The 21,598-nt window shown below is 50.4% G+C and overlaps 1 pseudogene across 1 annotated transcript; it reads left to right on the top strand.

Moving 5' to 3' along the window:
• Nucleotides 1-1,166: 1,166 nt before the first annotated feature.
• LOC311428137 (olfactory receptor 14C36-like) lies at nt 1,167-16,888 on the top strand (annotated as a pseudogene). The gene is made up of 2 exons: nt 1,167-1,492; nt 16,293-16,888. The product of its transcript is annotated as an olfactory receptor 14C36-like (transcript).
• Nucleotides 16,889-21,598: the final 4,710 nt, after the last annotated feature.

Genomic DNA, 21,598 nt, shown 5'->3' with positions numbered 1-21,598 from the left:
TGCAGTGAGAGATCAGTTTGTCAGCAATGAAGTTTATAAAGTCCCTTCACACACCTCAGCCCAGAAACTGCACCAACATCATTTTGTGGTCCTCTCAGGTTTTATCCTAGCTGATCTTTATGAGCTGCAAGCCCCCCGATGCCCAGTGCTGGGAGACATCCCTGTCTTTGGGAGGTCTCTGCCAGCTTGAAGTGAGCACAGATCATTTGCAAAGAGCAGGAGCTGTGTCCTCTGCAGGCAGAGCTGCAGCACAGGAGGGTCTGCTGAGTGTCCGTCTGTCCCTCCCTGGCCTTGCCTCCCCTGGCAGCAGCACTCTGGCATTCCTCCTGGCTTCTCCAGCTGGCCGTGCTGCTGCTGGTCTTGTTTGCAGGCTGGCTGGGCATGGAGGGTTTGGATGCCCATGGAGTGAGCCGTTGGTGTGCTTGGGGGAAGGGCAGTAAGGGGACAGGGTGAGGGGTGTGGAGATGGGCACTTTGTGCCTGGATTCCTCTACACTCAGCAGTGTTCAGGTTCTTCAGAGATCAGTCTCTGAGTACAACTTGCCTGCAACACTCACAGGGTGGGTGAGACCAGTATTGATAGACAGATTATCTGTCCTCACTAAAGGACACTGCACTATAGGGCCAGTCCCTTTTTCCCTTAGGATGCACAACATTTCCACTTATGTGCTGGAGAAATGCCCGGGATTTCTGTTTTAGAAAAACTCAGCAGGTGTGGTAGGTCAGTAACAACAAAAAGTCTAACCCTATAAAATAAAAATTTATATATATATATATATATTATATATATATATATATATATATATATATATATATATGTATGTATGTATCTGCTCTGAAGTTGGGTAACCTGAGAGCAACACTGGGGCAAGGTTCGTTGATATCAGCAGTGAAGAGAGTCTGAGATTACCTCATGTTCCTCCTTACCTCTGGCTTTTGGACATAACTGACTCTTCCGTTGCCCACAGAGGAGTCCCCTGCTCCCAGGGATACCCTCAGGCGTCAGGAAGAACTCATGAAAGGGACCTGCCAAATGTCTTCCTGGAAATGGACAATTTTCTGGAGATTCTAAATGAGAAATGGGATGAGTTTTTCTCTGGTAAGTCTGTTGTACATTATTACTGTTCTTTCTCTTCTTTGTTCAGGATCACATCCCCAAAAAAGCAGATGTCCAACAGCAGCTCCATCACTGAGTTCCTCCTGCTGGCATTCGCAGACACACGCGAGCTGCAGCTCCTGCACTTCGTGCTCTTCCTGGGCATCTACCTGGCTGCCCTCCTGGGCAACGGCCTCATCCTCAGCGCTGTAGCCTACAACCACCGCCTGCACACCCCCATGTACTTCTTCCTCCTCAACCTCGCCCTCCTCGACGTGGGCTGCATCTCCACCACTCTGCCCAAAGCCATGGCCAATGCCCTCTGGGACACCAGGGACATCTCCTATCAAGGCTGTGCTGCACAGATCTTTCTCTTTGTATTTTTGATGTCAGCAGAGTATTCCCTTCTCACGGTCATGGCCTACGACCGCTACATTGCCATCTGCAAGCCTCTGCACTACGGGAGCCTCCTGGGCAGCACAGCTTGTGCCCAGATGGCAGCAGCTGCCTGGGGCAGTGGCTTTCTCAATGCTGTCCTGCACACGGCCAACACATTTTCCCTGCCCCTCTGCCAAGGCAATGCTGTGGACCAGTTCTTCTGTGAAATCCCCCACATCCTCAAGCTCTCCTGCTCAGATGCCTACCTCAGGAAAGTTGGGGCACTTATCTTTACCGTTTCTTTAGCCTTTGGTTGTTTTGTTTTCATTGTTTTCTCCTACATGCAGATCTTCAGGGCAGTGCTGAGGATGCCCTGTGAGCAGGGCCGGCACAAAGCCTTTTCCACGTGCCTCCCTCACCTGGCTGTTGTCTCCCTGTTTCTCAGCACCATCATTTTTGCCTACTTTAAACCTCCCTCCCTCTCCTCCCCAGCTCTAAATCTGGTGGTGTCATTTTTGTACTCAGTGTTGCCTCCAGCAGTGAACCCTGTCCTCTACAGCATGAGGAACAAGGTACTTAAGAATGCAGTATGGAATTTTTTTTAATATATGTTTCTTCAGAATCAGTAATGTGTCTTTAAGTTTTAAATTTATTTTAGAAACTCTTAGGAAAATCTTATGTTTTATCTTACGTCTACTTTGTTTTCTCTTATTTTCTGTAATTTAATTCTTTTTTTTTTTTTCTCTTATCATCTTTCTCTTAACATCCAAACTGTTAATTTTATTTTCTTTGACCAGTAATCTCACGAACCTTATTAGTAGGCTTCTTGTATACATATAAATAATAAAGATGCCATGAGAAAATAACTCGTCTCAGCTGCCATCTCTTTGCATCTCCTCTGGAGCTGGGGGAGCAGCCCCAGCACACAGGAGGGGCTCAGGGCCAAGAGCCCAGCTGCCACATGGAGGAGCAGCCCCGGTGGCCCTCGGGGCTGCCCCTCACTGCCCGCTGGGCTCTGCCTCTCTGCTGCCTTCGGGTCGGGGCTGCTGCTTCCCTGGAGCCATGGCCATGGCCAGCAGCAGGACATGGCCTTGTCACTGCTGCTTTCTTTTTGGTTCCTCATTGTTCTCTTGTGCTCTTCTAGCTGTACTAGTCCTGAGGTCTCATATGCCTTGGTGACAGTCCTGTTGTCTCTGCAGTGGCATCCCTGTGGCTGCAGGCAGCAGCAGGCACTGTGCAGCCCTGGGTCACAGCTGGCCTCCCTGCTAGCACCACAGTAACAAGAGGGTCTTGCTCACGGCAAACCCAGAACACTGGACACTTTTTCCAAATGCTATCAGAAATAGAGCTAAGGGGTTGCTCTCTGCTATTCTGTTTTCTGGGTTTTGTCATGGAGTGATAGACAGAGGTTGAAAGCCCCAGGGTGGTCCCTGAGGAACCAAGGGCTAGGCCAAGAACTCCCTTTGTGGCAGCACATGCCCAAATAGACAACACTGCCCTCTGCTGTTGGGCAAATGGCCAATGCCAGCCTGGAGAGGAATATGGATCTGCCAGGAGATGTCAGGAGATCTGCAGGGACAAGGTGCTCAGTGGGTGTGTTGGGTCTGTCTGAGCTGGAGACACCTTTTCCTTGAAGCAGCCCACACTGTGCTGTGCTCTGCACTCGTAGCTGGAACAGCACTGATATCACTCCAGTGTTGTGTCTATTGCTGCATAGTGCTGGCACAGCATCAGGACTCCTTCTGAGCCCCCAAGAGCCAGCAGGCTGTGGGTGGGCAAGTGATGGGGAGGGGACATTGCTGGGGCAGCTGACCTAAACCAACCAAAGGGATATTCCATAACACCTGATGTCACATTCAGCAATAAAAAGGGGGGCTCTCGTGGGGGAGGGGGCTGTTCCTCTTGAACAACCACTACGCGTTTTGAGGCCCTGCTTCCCAGGACGTGGCCGAACATCGCTCGTTGATGGGAAGTAGAGAATTTTTTTTTCCCTCTCTCTGTGCTTCCGCGCGGGCTGATTGTTTCTTTTGTTTCTTTTTTCCTCCCCATTCCCTTTCCCTTTAATTAAACCTTTCTCATCTCAAACCTCGAGTTCTCTGTGTTGTATTTTCTCCCCCTTCCTCTTTGAGGAGAGGGGGAGTGAGAGAGCGGTTGTGGTGGAGCTCGGCTGCACATCTGAGTAAAACCACCAAACCTAACATGGCCCTGAGGAGGCTTTTTTAGTAACAGCCCTCAGTGGGGCCCATTCATACTCCAAGTCACATCAGCTTTTCCGCCTGACTTTACTTGCTCAAGCGGTTGCATCATTCTCCTCTCAGTACCTGAACTTTATCGACAGAGCACCAAAATACACCATGGAACTCATTAAAATGCAGAAACTCCTAACATCTCTTCAATAGTTTCTTCAAGCCTTCATGCCTTGTGCAGCTAATTACAGAGCTTGCATGGCATACTTAAGGAAGAAAATTTCAAAAAGCAGCTAATAAAAAATATTTCCTGTTTTTAAAGGCTGAATTTTGCTGCAGTTCAGTTTTGATCATCATTCTCCTATTGCTGTTCATCCAGGGTAACTTCTTTGGAGACCTTCTTTGGGAGGAAGAACAGAGTGTGCTGGTCTGACACCTCCACTGCCAACAGTAGTCTTTGTCCCTGTAACTGCAGACCAGCCCAGCACATGAAACCCTTTCTAAGATAAGTCAGGAGTGTGTTCAGAAAAAAATAAAATAAAATAAAATAAAATAAAATAAAATAAAATAAAATAAAATAAAATAAAATAAAATAAAATAAAATAAAATAAAATAAAATAAAATAAATAAAATGAGATTGAAATGACCATTGGATCCTGAGAAATTCAGCCAGAATCTCAGTACACACCTGGACATCCATGGACTATCTTGGGTCATCTGTGGAAAACTCAGGGTGAAAAATAAAGAAAATATATCATTATTGGCTGTAGCTGCACCCATGAGCTTGTCCTCATTGGGGAAATTGTCCCCTTCCAGACACAGAAACCTACATTGGGTAGAGTGAAAAGAGCTGCCCAGTCAATAGAGTAGGGCAAAGTCCTACTTCCTGTGCTATAGATGCAAAAAGAATTGCATTGTGCCTGACACTACTCTGGGACGTGTCACCCAGGTCAGGCAACTTTAACTTAGTGCTGACAAGACCATCACTAAACCACGCTCCCAAGCTCTACATCTACACCTTGGCTCTCCAGTCGATGACTCAGCTCATGGATGGCAATCAGGGAGTCTCGGTTAGCGTGACGCTGCCTCAGGTGTGCCACCATGGTAGCCATTGGCACCTGCTGTTCTTCAACCCTCAGCAAACCCAAAACAGAAGGATTCTGTGGAAGGCCAAGCAAGGTAGACAACTGTTTCATGTCCTTCGTCTCCAAGACAGCTCTGCCAAAGCCCCACCCGTGGTGCCCTCTAGGAACTTTGAAGTTCCCTCTCCTGAAGCAGTCTGTGCCATGGATGCACATAGCCTCCGGGCCAGTCCCAATGGGGTGCTTTTGCCATTCCTTCCCAGTTAGACTCACTTCAGCCTCCAGTACTCTTACTTCTTGGGCTGCCCCTGTCACTCCAGAAATACAGGTGGGTTCTACCTCTTTCTAGTTTGATGGCATTAGGGTACTCTGTGCACCTTTGTGCAGTAGAACCTGATACATTTGTGGGTTTGATGCACCAGGCCATTAAATATACCCAGTCCAGTAAACCCGATTGTCCCTTTCTTCCCCGCCTCCCCCTGGCTGGAAGCAGGCCCCCTGTAGTCCTGCTCATACTATTCATTACTGTGTCTGGTAGACGAACCACTGGAAACATGTCCCACCACAGCACAGTCATCCCACAGTACAGGGGCAGGGCAATGACAGCCAAGGGACGCATTTGGCTGCAGGAGTTGTGACAAAACTCAGGCTGAAATACTCAAGAGCAAGACACTTCAAATGGCTGAGCCAGAACCCATCTGCATATCCCAGTTTGGGAATCATCTCCTTCCGTCAGGGATATGTAAGCAAAAAATGTGAAATGACTCGTCAGGTCAATGCACACAGAAAGGTAAACTCACAGGTATTGTGCTGGAGTCTGAGAAAGCAAAAAGCATTGCGTTGTGCCTCAGACTAATCAAGGAGACCTAATGCAGTTCATCTCTGAGATAAAGCAAACACTCTAAGAATTGTGAAAGAGATGGAATCGTGGCCTAACATGAAGAAGAATGTACATCACTGGTGAAGGAACTGTCTTTCTATTCCATCACCAAACTGGATTAGACAAGCACCACAACACCTAAAGGTCATATCTCCCATGACTCTGTCAATCCACGGGGCAGGGGAAGGGAGATGACAGTGAAGGAAGGTATTTGGGTGGGGAAGGTGGGGCCCAGCAGAGACAAGGAGTCAAGGCAGTGGGGTGGGAGAGGCCAGCAGAAGCAGCCCAAGGGGTGGTGCTGCTGGTGAGGACACGTTTGTGGCAGCAGCCTGAGTGGGCAGCAGCTGTGCGCAGGCGAGGGGAGGCCAGGAAGCGCATGCCAAGAGCGCTCCTGCCAGCAGAGCCAAGGCTGGGGCCGAGCCCAAGGGCAGGGGGCTGTAAGGGCCATACTGAGCTCCCTGCCCCTGCAGCAGCCGCTCTGGCCCTCAGCAGATGTGATGGCCGGCTGCAAGGGGAGGTGCTGGCATGCATCAGAGAGCAGCAAGGAGGGCGCTGGAGAGGGCCAGGCGGGTGGCAGAGCCCCATGCAGGGCCTGGCTGGGGTTCCCCTCTGCTGCAGCCAGTGCACGCAGCGTGGCAGGAGGAGGGCAGGCAAGGCTCATGGCCACCTTGCTGGGGAAGAGCCCTGATCTGGAGGACAAAGCTTTTCCTGCTTGGAAGGACAAGGAGCTCTGGCTTTGCCCCATGCTTTGTCTTCACCCTCTCCCTGTGCACCACAGAGCAGAGCCAGGCCCTGGGCCCTTCCTGACATCCTTGCAGGCCCCGGTGACATAAGTTCAGAAGGACATTTGGTTCTCTCCATGTTAGAATAAGAAAACCAAATTTGAAATACTTTGCTATTTTTAATTAGAATGAAGACTAGAAACTCCTTATGTCTGATGCTACCTTAGTCACTAACACCTTATCTGTAAGGCCATGCAAAATTGTAACCCAGGATGGAGGAGAGGGATAAGACAATCTAGGGCTGGAGTATGTGTTTTTAAAGAATAGGTTAGGAACTTGTGGTATACATGCAGTGCTATAGGCTGGGAGATGAATGGTTGGAAAGGTGCCTGGCAGAGAAGGGCCTGGGAGTATTGGTTGATAGTCGGCTGAATATGAGTCAGCAGTGTGCTCAGGTGGCCAAGAAGGCCAACAGCATCCTGGCTTGTATAAGAAGCAGTGTGGCCAGCAGGGCTAGAGAAGTGATCGTCCCCCTGTACTCAGCTCTGGTGAGGCCGCACCTCGAGTACTGTGTTCAGTTTTGGGCCCCTCGATACAGGAAAGACATCGAAAGACTTCTCTACAAGAACGACATCAAGGTGCTCGAGCAAGTCCAGAGAAGGGTGACAAAGCTGGTGAGGGGTCTGGAGAACAAGTCCTATGAGAAACGGCTGAGGGAGCTGGGCTTGTTCAGCCTGGAGAAGAGGAGGCTCAGGGGTGACCTTATCGCTCTCTACAGCTACCTCAAAGGAGGCTGTAGTGAGGTGGGGGTTGGTCTCTTCTCCCACATGCCCAGTGACTGTATGAGGTGGGAATGGGGTAAAGTTGTGGCAAGGGAGGTTTAGTTTGGATATTAGGAAGAACTTCTCTTCCGAAAGGGTTGTTAGGCATTGGAACAGGCTGCCCGGGGAAGTGGTGGAGTCACCATCCCCGGAGGGCTGTAAGTAGGAACTAGGTAGGAAGGGAGATGGGGCTGAGGCTAGGATTGTTGGGGCTGTGCCAGGGGGAACGATGGCAAGGCCGGAGGATAAGGCAATGGCCCAGCTGAAGTGCATCTACACCAATGCACGCAGCATGGGTAACAAACAGGAGGAGCTGGAAGCCATCGTGCGGCAGGCAGGCTACGACTTGGTTGCCATCACGGAGACGTGGTGGGACCAGTCTCATGACTGGAGTGCTGCAATGCCTGGCTATAAGCTCTATAGAAGGGACAGGCAGCATAGAAGGGGTGGTGGTGTGGCTCTCTATATTAGAGAGTCTTTCGAGGTTGTAGAACTCGAGGTTGGGAATGACAAGGTCGAGTCCCTTTGGGTTAGGATCGGCACGGACAACAAGGCTAGTGTCCTGGTCGGGGTCTGCTATAGACCGCCGAACCAGGATGAGGAGACGGATGAGGAATTCTACAGGCAGCTGACAGAGGTTGCAAAATCGTCAGCTCTTGTACTTGTGGGGGACTTCAACTTCCCTGACATATCCTGGAAGCACAACACAGGCCAGAGAAAGCAGTCTAGGAGGTTTCTGGAGAGCGTGGAAGACAGCTTCCTGACGCAGCTGGTGAGTGAGCCTACCAGGGGAGGTGCCCCGCTAGACCTTCTCTTCACAAACAGAGAAGGACTGGTGGAGGATGTGATTGTCGGGAGCTGTCTTGGGCAGAGAGACCACGAAATGGTGGAGTTCACTATTCTTGGCGAGGCCAGGAAGGGGACCAGTAAAACCGCTCTATTGGAGTTTCGGAGGGCTGACTTTGAGCTGCTCAGGACACTGGTTGGTAGAGTCCCTTGGGAGGCGGTTCTGAAGGGCAGAGGGGTCCAGGAAGGCTGGGCGCTCTTCAAGAGGGAAGTCTTAATGGCGCAGGAACGGTCTGTCCCCACGTGCCCAAAGACGAGCTGGCGGGGAAGAAGACCGGCCTGGCTCAACAGAGAATTGTGGCTTGATCTTAGGAGGAAAAAGAGGGTTTATAAGCTTTGGAAAAGTGGGCAGGCCACTAAGGAGGACTTTAAAGAAGTAGCGAGGCTGTGCAGGGACAAAATTAGGAAGGCCAAAGCTCATCTGGAGCTCAATCTGGCTACTGCCGTTAAAGATAACAAAAAACGTTTCTATAAATACATCAACACAAAAAGGAGGACTAAGGAGAATCTCCATCCTTTACTGGATGCGGGGGGAAACTTAGTTACAAGAGATGAGGAAAAGGCGGTGGTGCTCAATGCCTTCTTTGCCTCAGTCTTTAGTGGCAATACCGGATGTTCTCTGGATACCCAGTACCCTGAGCTGGTGGAAGGGGATGGGGAGCAGGATGTGGCCCTCATTATCCATGAAGAACTGGTTGGTGACCTGCTACGGCACTTAGATGTGCACAAGTCGATGGGGCCAGATGGGATCCACCCAAGGGTACTGAGGGAACTGGCAGAGGAGCTGGCCAAGCCACTGTCCATCATTTATCAGCAGTCCTGGCTGTCAGGGGAGGTCCCAGTTGACTGGCGGCTAGCAAATGTGACGCCCATCTACAAGAAGGGCCGGAGGACTGACCTGGGAAACTACAGGCCTGTCAGTTTGACCTCAGTACCAGGGAAGCTCATGGAGCAGATTATCTTGAGAGTCATCACGCGGCTCTTGCAGGGCAAGCAGGCGGTCAGGCCCAGTCAGCATGGCTTTATGAAAGGCAGATCCTGCTTGACGAACCTGATCTCCTTCTATGACAAAGTGACGTGCTGGGTGGATGAGGGAAAGGCTGTGGATGTGGTCTACCTTGACTTCAGCAAGGCTTTTGACACCATTTCCCACAGCATTCTCCTCAAGAAACTGGCTGCTCTTGGCTTGGACTGGCGCACGCTTTGTTGGGTTAGAAACTGGCTGGATAGCCGGGCCCAAAGAGTCGTGGTGAATGGAGTCAAGTCCAGTTGGAGACCAGTCACTAGTGGCATCCCCCAGGGCTCGGTGCTGGGGCCGGTCCTCTTTAATATCTTCATTGATGATCTGGACGAGGGCATCGAGTGCACCCTCAGTAAGTTCGCAGATGACACCAAGTTAGGTGCGTGTGTCGATCTGCTTGAGGGTAGGGAAGCTCTGCAGGAGGATCTGGATAGGCTGCACCGATGGGCTGAGGTCAACTGCATGAAGTTCAACAAGGCCAAGTGCCGGGTCCTGCACCTGGGGCGCAATAACCCCAAGCAGAGCTACAGACTGGGAGAGGAATGGTTGGAGAGCTGCCAGGCAGAGAAGGACCTGGGAGTGATGGTGGATAGTCATCTGAATATGAGCCAGCAGTGTGCTCAGGTGGCCAAGAAGGCCAACGGCATCCTGGCTTGTATCAGGAACAGTGTGACCAGCAGGGCTAGGGAAGTGATTGTCCCCCTGTACTCAGCTCTGGTGAGGCTGCACCTCGAGTACTGTGTTCAGTTTTGGGCCCCTCGCTACAAGAAGGACATGGAGGTGCTTGAGCGGGTTCAGAGAAGGGCGACGAAGCTGGTGAGGGGCCTGGAGAACAAGTCCTACGAGGAGCGGCTGAGGGAGCTGGGCTTGTTCAGCCTGGAGAAGAGGAGGCTCAGGGGCGACCTTATCGCTCTTTTTAGGTACCTCAAGGGAGGCTGTAGCGAGGTGGGGGTTGGCCTGTTCTCCCACGTGCCTGGTGACAGGACGAGGGGGAATGGGTTTAAGTTGAGCCAGGGGAGTTTTAGGCTAGATGTTAGGAAGAACTTCTTCACTGAAAGGGTTGTGAGGCACTGGAACAGGCTGCCCAGGGAAGTGGTGGAGTCACCATCCCTGGAAGTCTTCAAAAGACGTTTAGATGTAGAGCTTAGGGATATGGTTTAGTGGAGGGCTGTTAGTGTTAGGTCAGAGGTTGGACTCGATGACCTTGAGGTCTCTTCCAACCTAGAAAATTCTGTGATTCTGTGATTCTGTGATTCACCATCTTCGTAGCCCTCCTCTGGACACTTTCCAACAGTTTCATGTCCTTTTTATACTGTGGTGCCCAGAACTGCACACAGTACTCGAGGTGAGGCCGCACCAGCGCAGAGTAGAGCGGGACAATCACCTCCCTTGACCTACTAGCGATGCCGTGCCTGATGCACCCCAGGACACGATTGGCCCTCCTGGCTGCCAGGGCACACTGCTGGCTCATATTCAACTTGTTATACAAGCGCAGAATGTACTGTCTCACTGTCGATCTCACAGTCTGTCATAAATAAAGATATTAAACAGCACCAGTCCCAGGACAGACCCCTGAGGTACAACACTTGTCACCAGCCTCCACTTGGACATAGAGCCATTGAGCACCATGCTCAGGGTGTGACCGTCAAGCTAACTCCTTATCCACTGAATGGTGCACCCATCAAATGCGTATCTCTCCAATTTAGAGGCAAGGATGTCATGTGGGACAGTGTCAACGGTCTTACTGAAGTCCAAGTAGATGACAGAGGTCGGTCTTCTGTTGTTGTCTGATGTGATCACTCCAATGTAGAAAGCCATCACACTGTTCAGGCATGATTTCCTCTTTCGTGAAGCCATGCTGGCTGTCTGACATCACCTCTTTGTCTTGCATGTGCCTTGACATCGATTCCAGGAGGATCTTTTCCATGATCTTGCCAGGCACAGGGGTGAGGCTGACCATTCAGTAGTCCCATGGGTTCTCATTTCTACCCTTTTTAAAAATGGGAGTGATATTTCCCTTTTTCAAGTCACCAGGGACTTCACCCGACTGCCAGGACTCTTCAAATATGATGGAGAGAGGCTTGACAACTACATCAGCCAGCTCCCTCAGGACTCTGGGTTGCATGTCATCAAGCCCCATAGACTTGTACTTGTTGGGTTTCTGCAGGTGGTCTCAAACATGCTCTTCACTTACAGCAGGTGGGAATTTGCACCCACAGCCATCAACTATGGGTTCAGGGAAACAAAAGACTTGGGAAGCCTGACTGGCAGGGAAGACTGAAGAAAAGAAATTGTTGAGTCCCTCTGTCTTTTCCATGTCTGTTATTACCAGTTCACCCTTCTCATTCATCACAGGGGGTACAATGTCCTTGGCCTTCCTTTTCTGAGCAAGGTACCTACAGAATCTCTTCCTGTTATTCTTTTCATCCCTTGCCAAGATCAGTTCCATCCATGCATTGCTTTCCTTTTCCCATCCCTCCACATCCAAACCTGAAACATGCTTGAGGGCTTGGGAAAAGTAACGCTGGATGCATAGAAGCCACTTGGGAAACAAAACTTGTAGGTAGGAAGCACAGTTTTGTGGAAGTGCAGAGCTGATGGGCATATTGTGCAGGATGCGCCTAAAGAACTTTGTGCCCTTTTCCCTCCTGACTGCAACGCCACCATCTTCTCAGGAATGGAGGAGCCAACAGAGGTGAGACAGATACACTGAGATGGTAAATGTCATCAGAAAGCTAATCCCAGTAGAATATGGGGAGGTCATGGACAAGAAAGATGTGAGATTTTGGGGTGGGAAGAGAAGCATGGCCAGCAGAAATTAATGATTCTGTAGAGGTAAGAGGGGTCATTTAATGTAGATGCTACAGTAACACTGACTTAAAACAGTCATGTATTGCCCTTTCCTTATTTGAACCAGTAATTTTAATCTTTAAACCTAAATGTTTCTCCACCACTCTGAGAGGAATCCACTATTCCAATGCCTGAACTCAAAGTATCCATTGAAGCAAAACTCAGCCCCTTTCCCTTACCTTTACTCTCTTGCTTACCCTATTCCCTTCCCTTAACACTAGCATTAAAATGTACGATTTAGCCCTAGAGAAGTTGTTGGCAGGCCTAAAAAAAAACCCTAAACCACAGGGCTTGCTCATACCCTTGAGAAAGACCTGATAGCCACAGAAGAACACCAAAGATTCCCATTAAACCTGTGTTTGTCCTCTAACCTAGAATGGTGAGCCATGGTCCATAAAGGACTAGAGAGAGGTCAGGTCTGCCTCAGAATGTCCTGACCCAGCAGGAGCAATGTGAATGTGAGGTCACTTCTGTCTCTGCACTTGATAGGGCAGCAGAAGGAACATGTCACGGAAAGGGACTGTGAGGTCACTAGTGTCTGGAGGTTTGCAGGTCTCCCTTGCCTTCTCCCTGGGATCTGCACTTTTGGGCTGACGCCTGGCAGTGGCCCTGCTAGGCCAGCACAAGGCACCTGCTTGGCATGCTGACTGGGGGATCCCCTCTGCCTACACACCCAGGAGGACCCAGACTGAAAGAGACAACCCAGACATGGGTTGTCCTGTCCCTTCTGCTTGAGTCCCTGACTGCACAGCAGCAGGCACAAGGCTTGGCTGTGTCTCCACAAGAAGCTGCAAGGCCAGCAGCAGGCCCCTGGCTTGGAAGCTGCTTCTGAGGTGACTTGTGTCTGCTTGGTTGAGAGGCTGCAAGGAGCCTGCTGGGTTGGGATGCCTACTTCAGGAGTGGTTTCCACCCTTATTGAGCTTTTTTTGGCAGTACGAAAGAGCAGGAGAAAAAAACTGCCATGAAGCATGCCCTGGAACTTCGGCACTGGCCATGAGGTGGAAGAAATATCCAGGGGAAAAAGCTGGTCTTGCTGATGGAGACTGAGGCAAAGAAAGCATTAAGTACCTCAGCCTTTACCTCCTTTCTTGTCACCAGCTTTCCCCCCACATCCAATAAAGGCTGATGATTCTCCCTAATCTTCCTTTATTTGAAGTATTTATATAAGCAGTTTTTATTGTCTTTGACAGTAATATACAGATGGAGCTCCATCTGGGCTTTGGCCCTTCTAACTTTGACCTGCACAGCCCCATAACATTCAGGACACAGCTCCAGACAAACTGACAGCATGCATGGGAGGAAATCACAGAAGAGGTGGAACCTGGCAGCCTTCCATCGCGTACACTTCTGTGACTCTGTGCTGCAATTCCGTTCAACTGGTTACTCCTGTATTATCCAAACTTTCCTGAAAGTCCTGATGCTGCTGTCTTGTGAGAGATAGCACAATCACATGGAATTAGAACTGTCTGCCTGCAGACCTTAACGCCTGACAGAATGGAGCGTCAGTCCACGGCAACCTTGAGAAACCTCAAGATTTGTCTAAAGAAACATCGTGCCCTTTACAAGAAGAAGAGCCCAGTCCTGCAATGATGAAGAGTAACCCCACATATCAGGGCAGCCTGGGACCCTGCAGAGTGAGCAGTGCCCAGGAGGAGAAGGTTCTGGGCACCACGAGGGATGCCATACGAGCAGTGGTGCCTCCTCACGAGGAACCAGGCCAGCTTCCTATAGAGCTGTCTTACGAGTAGCATGGCAACCAAGAAGATCTGAGTTATCAGACTCAGCTCAGATGTGTAAGCGATCACCAACAGAAGGGTCTGCAGCCAGCAGGGAAAGAAGTAGAGGTATGAGAGTCCTTAGGTAAGGCTGCTGTGGAAAGGATTAAGGGCTGTGACAAGACTGAGAGTGCCAGCAGGACCCATGTCTTTGTATCCAAGGCTATGGCTGTTGCCTCTGCCACTGAGGCTTATGAGGAAACAACTGACTGTGAAAGCACCAGGGCCTCATTGCCTCCTCGCCCCCAACCATGAACCAGGCAGGGGTTGTACCATTCTCCAGCACTTGGCAATGCACATCCCTCTCTCCTACTGCCCCACAAAGAGCCCTGAGCAAGGTGTGGAGGGAAAGGATCTCCCTTCCCAGAGGACAGGGGTCCCTTCCCTGGCCCTTGTGCTAGGTGAAAGAAAAACAGTTTTCCTACACATCAGTGTCACCTTCACATTGTCTTTGTCTCCTTGTCCTCACTGCCTCCAGTGTTCTGCTCTAACGAGCTCCAAGGGAGCCTGTGTCAGTGCTGGCCCTCAGGAGAACACTGCAGGAAACTTGCCTCTGACTTGGACTTCTGGAGAGATGTCTTCAATTGTCTGTGAGTGCCTGAGGTTCGTGGGCTCATCAGCAAAGCCCCCAGAGGGGTGATTGCAATGCCTTAGGCTGGTGCTGTGCTGCTGAGTTGGGCCAGGCTCATGGGACAGAGAGAGCTCGTGGCAAGAGGGCCCTGGAGCAGAGAGACAGCTGTGGCCAGGAGCAGCTCCTCTGCACAGCGCAGCAGGGCTGGGGGCTCTGACCGCAGCTGGCACGCAGAAAGGAGAGAAGGAGAGAGGGCTTGGAGGCACTGAGGAGCGCAACAACAGAGGGCAGCGTGTGGCAGGACACATCTGCAGGCTCTTGACACCGTGAGGCTCTGGCAGCAGGGCACTGCAGGTGGGGTTGCCAAGGGGTCTTCTACAGCTGGCATATCTGATGGCTGATAGCATCTGTCAGGGTGGGTCTCTCTGTTTCTCCAGGTAGGAGTAGAAGATGTTTTAAGGAACGGTATTTGTGATTGGATTTTTCAAGAGAAAGACCAAGGCAGAGTCTACCTGAAAAGCAAGACTTTTTCTGCAGTCTGTGCTTTCAGGTTACTGCAGTGGAGGGGAGGCAGGTTTCATGGTAATCCGTTGTCAGGATTGTACAGGAGACTGAGACTCCTGGAGCATAGCACTGAGAAATTGATATGTCATTGATGAAATTTGAAAACTACCTTCCCAAACCTCATCTCACAGACTGCACCAATATCATCAAAAATTGGTCTTCTCACGTTTTATCCTAGATGATCTTTAAGAGCTACAAACCCACTGAAATCTCCTGTGTTTGGGAGGTGTCTGCAGGCCAAAGCAGAGCAGAAAGCATTTGCAATGAGCAGGAGCTGCATTGTCTGCAGGCAGAGCTGCAGCACAGGAGGGTCTGCTGAGTGTCCGTTTTTCCCTCCCTGGCCTTGCTTCCCCTCGCAGCAGCATGCTGGCATTCCTCCTGGCTTCTCCAGCTGGCCGTGCTGCTGCTGGTCTTTTTCCCATGCTGGCTGGGGATGGGGGTTTCACATGCCCAGGTAGTGAGGCCTCGGTGTGCTTGAGTGAAGGGGAGTACGGGGACAGGTTGAGGGGTGTGGAGATGTGCACTTTGAGCCTGGATTCCTCTGCTCTCAGCAGTGTCTTTGTTCTTTTCAATCAAACATGTGAGTAGAACTTTCCTGCAGCTCTCACAGGGCAGCTGAGACCGTATTTCATGGACAGACTGGCTGTCATACCTGAAGAACACTGTGCACTAAAGTGACAGTCCCTTTTTCTCTGATAATGATCTACAAGGATTCCCTTTGAGTCCAGCAGAAATAACCAGGGTTTGTGACTTGGAAACATTCCTCAGGAGTGGTGGGACAGCTGAAACAAAAAACTCAAAATACAAAAATTTAAAATAAAATTAAAAAAAAGCCTCCACAACTCTGCTCTGCAGTTTGGTGAACTGGGAGCAACACTTGGGAAAAACTGTTTGAGATCAGGGGGAAGTGAAACTGACATTTCCCCATGTTCCTCTTCAGCTCTTGCTGTAGGACAGGACTGATTCCTGCACTGCCCACAGTAGAGCCCCCGATCCAACAGACACACTTAGGCAGAATGAATCAGGATGCATGAAAGGGATCTGCAAAATGTCTGCCAGAAAGTGCACAATATATGTGATAATTTTAAATGAGAAATTGTTTTCCTCTGATGCATTTCTTGTACTTTATTACTCTCACCCTCTTCTTTGTTCAGGACCACATCCTAGAAAAAGCAGATGTCCAACAGAAGCACCATCACTGAGTTCCTCCTGCTGGTATTCGCAGACACACGCGAGCTGCAGCTCCTGCACTTCGCGCTCTTCCTGGGCATCTACCTGGCTGCCCTCCTGGGCAATGGCCTCATCCTCAGCGCCGTAGCCTGCCACCACCGCCTCCACACCCCCATGTACTTCTTCCTTCTCAATCTTGCCCTCCTTGACCTGGGCTGCATCTCCACCACTCTGCCCAAAGCCATGGCCAATGCCCTCTGGGACACCAGGGCCATCTCCTATCAAGGCTGTGCTGCTCAAGTTCTCTTTTTTGTCTTCTTCTTTGCTTCAGAGTATTCAATTCTAACTATCATGGCCTACGACCGCTACGTTGCCATCTGTAAGCCCCTGCACTACGGGAGCCTCCTGGGCAGCAGAGCTTGTGCCCAGATGGCAGCAGCTGCCTGGGGCAGTGGCTTTCTCTACTCAGCCCTGCACACAGCCAACACATTTTCTCTCCACCTCTGCCAAGGCAACGCTGTGGACCAGTTCTTCTGTGAGATTCCCCACATCCTCAAGCTCTCCTGCTCAGATGCCTACCTCAGGGAAGTTGGGGCAGTTGTGTTTAGTTTTTCTTTAGCATTTGGTTGTTTTGTTTTCATTGTGTTGTCCTATGTGCAGATCTTCAGGGCAGTGCTGAGGATGCCCTCTGAGCAGGGCAAGCACAAAGCCTTTTCCATGTGCCTCCCTCACCTGGCCGTGGTCTCCCTCTTTCTCAGCACTGTCATGTTTGCCTACCTGAAGCCGCCCTCCATCTCCTCTCCATCCTTGGACATGGTGATGGCAGTTCTGTACTCGGTGCTGCCTCCAGCACTGAACCCTCTCATCTACAGCATGAGGAACCAGGAGCTGAAAGCCACACTGAAAAAAATGATTCTATTTACTTAGCAATAAATTGGCTATCTCACTTTTCTGGTTTTACTCACGTTAATCTCAGGCAGTTTGTGAGCTTTAGGTATAGCATTCTTTAAAATTCTTTTTCCAGTTAGATGTTTGCTTTCATTCCTCTTTTCCAGATGACCAGTCCTCTGTGAACCCAGAGGCTTTCTCTGAATGTGTTTATCCCTAAATGACACCTGGCCTCTGTTCTTGTATCTTGTTAATAAAATGAAGTTGCTCATGCTCTTCTTCCCAATCTGGAGTGCAGAAGACAATCAGGGAATGCCAGGCTTAAGGCATCGGTCTTGTACTTGGGTTTCACCTGGACACAGGGACATGGGGGCACCAGGTTTTGGGTGAGGGAGTGAGGGCTGGACTGAGTTGTCACTGGTGGATGCCCAGTGCCCCTGGAGAACCTGACCCTTCAAGAAGCAGCTTCTTGGGATTGAAACGTGAGAGGACCGGTGGCATCAAGGAGGTATTGGGAGCCACCAGGATATCCTAAGGCTTCTCCTGGGATATTGAGTGCCTTGTGTTGGGTGGGCAGTGAGTGGATCTTCACAGTAAAGCTAAGCCAAAGGATGGATTTGCTAAAGGGAGCTCTGCAATGCCAGGGCACAAAGCTGGGTAACAGCACAAAGGTCTCAGAGGCCTTCAGTGAACAAGTGGAAAAGACCAAAAGACTGGGTGAGCAAGCAAGGTCAGGGAGGTGCGGAGAGGTGGGCAGGGGCTGAGCTGGGCTGGGCAGTGCCCAGCAGAGGGCAACAGCAGTGTCAGGGAGCAGTGGCAGCATGCAGGGGAGGGCTCCCAGCAGGGCTTGGTGCTGCAGAGCCAGGGCTGCAAGAAGGGAGCCCAGAGCTGCAGGGGCAGGGGAGAGGAGGCCGCTCTGGGCCCTTGCTGGCCTGGGCAGGGGAGGAAGGGGGCCCAGGGCATTCGTCCCCTCCCTGCAGCCTGTCAGCACGTCTGCTGAGGGCCAGAGCGGCTGCTGCAGGGGCAGGGAGCTCAGCATGGCCCTTGCAGCCCCCTGCCCTGGGCAAGCCTCTACCCTTGGGCTCGGCCCTGGCCTTGGCTTTGCTGGCAGGAACACTCTTGGCATGTTCTTCCTGGCCTCCCTTCGCCTGCGCACAGCTGCTGCCCACTCAGGTTGCTGCCACAAACGTGTCCTCACCAGCAGCACCACCTCTTGGGCTGCTTCTGCTGGCCTCCCCCACCCCACTGCCTTGATTCCTTTTCTCTGCTGGGCCCCAAATCCTGCACCAAAATGCATCCCTTGGCTTTCAGCACCCTCTCCCCTGCCGTGGTGGGACGTGTTTCCATTGGGCTGTCTACCAGACAATGTAATAAATACTATGAGCAGGACTAGAAGGGTCTTCTTTCCAGCCAGGGAAGGCGGGGAGGAAAGGGACAATTTGGTTTACTGGACTGTGTATATTTAATGGCCTGCCACAACAGACCCACAAATGTTTCAGGCTCCTCTGGACCACAGAATACCCTAATGCCATCAAGCTAGAAAGAGGTAGAACCCACCTGTATTTATGGAGTGACAGGGGCATCCCAAGAGATAACTGTACTGGAGTCTACCTTGCTTGGCCTTCCACAGAATCCTTCTGTTGGGGGTTTGCTGAGGGCTGAAGAACAGCAGGTGCCAATGGCTACCATGGTGGCGCACCTGAGGCAGCGTCGCGCTAACCGAGACTCCCTGATTGCCATCCATGAGCTGGGTCATCGACTGGAGAGCCAAGGTGTAGGTGTAGAGCTTGGGAGCGTGGTTTAGTGATGGACTTGTCAGCACTAAGGTAAAGTTGCCTGACCTGGGTGACACGTCCCAGAGTAGTGTCAGGCACAATGCAATTCTTTTTGCCTTCTGCATCTATAGCACAGGAAGTAGGACTTTCCCCTACTCTATTGACTGGGCAGGTTTTTTCACTTTACTCAGTTTAGGTTTCTTTGTCTGGAAGGGGACAATTTCCCCAGTGAGGCCAATCTCATGGGTACAGCTACAGCCAATGAAGATATATTTCCTTTAATTTTCTTCCTGAGTTTTCCACAGAAGACCCAATAGACAATATGGATGTCCACATGTGTACTGAGATTCAGGCTGAATTTCTCAGGATCCAATGGTCATTTCAAATTTATTTTATTTTATTTTATTTTATTTTAGGTTTCATTTTATTTTATTTTATTTTAGGTTTCATTTTATTTTATTTTATTTTATTTTATTTTATTTTATTTTATTTTATTTTATTTTATTTTATTTTATTTTATTTTATTTTATTTTATTTTATTTTATTTTATACTTTAATACTTTCCCAAGGAACCCCTGAATTGTCTTAGAAAGGGTTTCATGTTCTGGGCTGGGCTGCACTTACAGGGACAAAGACCACTGCTGGCAGTGGAGGTGTCAGACCTGGAGGCTCTGCTTTTCCTCCTGATGGAGTCCTCCAAAGAAATCACCCTGGATGAATAGCAATAGGAGAATGATGCTCAAAACTGAAATGCAACAAAATTCAGCCTTTGAAATAAGAAAATATTTTTGTTATGTGCTTTGTGAAATCTTTTCCCTTAACAACGCCATAAAAGCTCTGCAATTAGCTGCACAAGGCGTGAATGCTTGAAGAATACTATCGAAGAGATGTTAGGAGTTTCTGCATTTTAATGAGTTCTATGGTGTATTTTGGTGCTCAGTTGATGAAGTTCAGGTACTGAGAGGAGAATGATGCAACTGCTAGAGAAAGTAAAGTCAGAAGGAAAAATTAAAGTGACTTGGAGTATTAATGGGCCCCAGTGAGGGCAGTTACTAACAAAGCCTCCCCAGGAACATGTTAGGGCAGATAACTGCTGCCCATGACAGCAGACAGGAAAAGGCACTGTGCTGAGAAAAGTCTTTGTTTGTTTTGGTGATACAGAAGAGCCAAGGTCTGGCCCCAGCCTCTGGAACAGGAGATCCTGCACTGCCACGTCTGGCTCAAGGCTTTTCCTGGGGTCTGTGGAATATGGTGGGCAGTGTGATGCCATGAGAAGAACAGTGGTATGACACCTCTGAGCTGCTGCACAGGGTTGCAAGGAATCAATGAGGCCCCAATGTAATTTATATAACATATCTCCTCCTAAGCTCTAGCCAAGGGGACAAAAACCTCAGGGCTGTTGGGGCCTTCCCCTTTTACCAGCACCCTTTGCCTTCTCCTCTGCAGGCTTTCCTATGCTGTCCAAAACTTTGCCCTATTTCCTTGAAGGCTGCAGGCACCCATCTCTGTTCACCATCTTGCTCTCATGCCTTGCTTACACCGATGTCTCAACAGCCCTCCCCAGCTGTTCCTTGAAACACAAAGCCATGGTCTGATCAGAGGGTGACCTCTGCCACCACACCACTACTCTTTGAGTGACACGTCCTCCTCCTCATGGCCAGTGCCAACCTTCCAAGGTGCACTTTGTGGCAGTTTTTTCTCTCCTGCTCTTTCCTACTACCACAGAAATCTCCATCAGGGTGGAATCACAGAATCACAGAATCACAGAATTTCTAGGTTGGAAGAGATCTCAAGATCATCGAGTCCAACCTCTGACCTAACGCTAGCAGTCTCCAATAAACCATATCCCTAAGCTCTACATCTAAATGTCTTTTGAAGACTTCCAGGGATGGTGACTCCACCACTTCCCTGGGCAGTCTGTTCCAATGCCTAACAACCCTTTCGGTAAAGAAGTTCTTCCTAACATCTAACCTAAAACTCCCCTGGCGCAACTTAAGCCCATTCCCCCTTGTCCTGTCACCAGGCACGTGGGGGAAGAGACCAACCCCCACCTTACTACAGCCTCCTTTAAGGTAGCTGTAAAGAGCAATAAGGTCACCCCTGAGCCTCCTCTTCTCCAGGCTGAACAAGCCCAGCTCCCTCAGCCGATCCTTGTAGGACTTGTTCTCCAGGCCCCTCACCAGCTTCGTCGCCCTTCTCTGCACCCGCTCAAGCACCTCCATGTCCTTCTTGTAGCGAGGGGCCCAAAACTGAACACAGTACTCGAGCTGCGGCCTCACCAGAGCTGAGTACAGGGGGACGATCACCTCCCTAGCCCTGCTGGTCACACTGTTCCTGATACAAGCCAGGATGCCGTTGGCCTTCTTGGCCACCTGAGCACACTGCTGACTCATATTCAGCCAACTATCCACCATCACTCCCAGGTCCTTCTCTGCCTGGCAGCTCTCCAACCACTCCTCTCCCAGCCTGTAGCTCTGCTTGGGGTTATTGTGCCCCAGGTGCAGGACCCGGCACTTGGCCTTGTTGAACTTCATGCAGTTGACCTCAGCCCATCGGTGCAGCCTATCCAGATCCTCCTGCAGAGCTTTCCTACCCTCAAGCAGATCGACACACGCACCTAACTTGGTGTCATCTGCGAACTTACTGAGGGTGCACTCAATGCCCTCGTCCAGATCATCGATCAAGATATTAAAGAGGACCGGCCCCAGCACCGAGCCCTGGGGAACGCCACTAGTGACTGGCCTCCAACTGGACTTGACTCCATTCACCACGACTCTTTGGGCCCAGCTATCCAGCCAGTTTTTAACCCAATGAAGCGTGCACCAGTCAAATCACAAGCAGCCAGTTTCTTGAGGAGAATGCTGTGGGAAACGGTGTCAAAAGCCTTGCTGAAGTCAAGGTAGACCACATCCACAGCCTTTCCCTCGTCCACCCAGCGCGTCACTTTGTCATAGAAGGAGATCAGGTTCGTCAG

This window comes from Aythya ferina, assembly GCF_964211825.1.
Source record: "Aythya ferina genome assembly, contig: HAP1_SCAFFOLD_29, whole genome shotgun sequence".
NCBI classification, from domain to species: Eukaryota; Metazoa; Chordata; class Aves; order Anseriformes; family Anatidae; genus Aythya; species Aythya ferina.
This window is presented reverse-complemented; position numbering and strand designations above follow the sequence as displayed.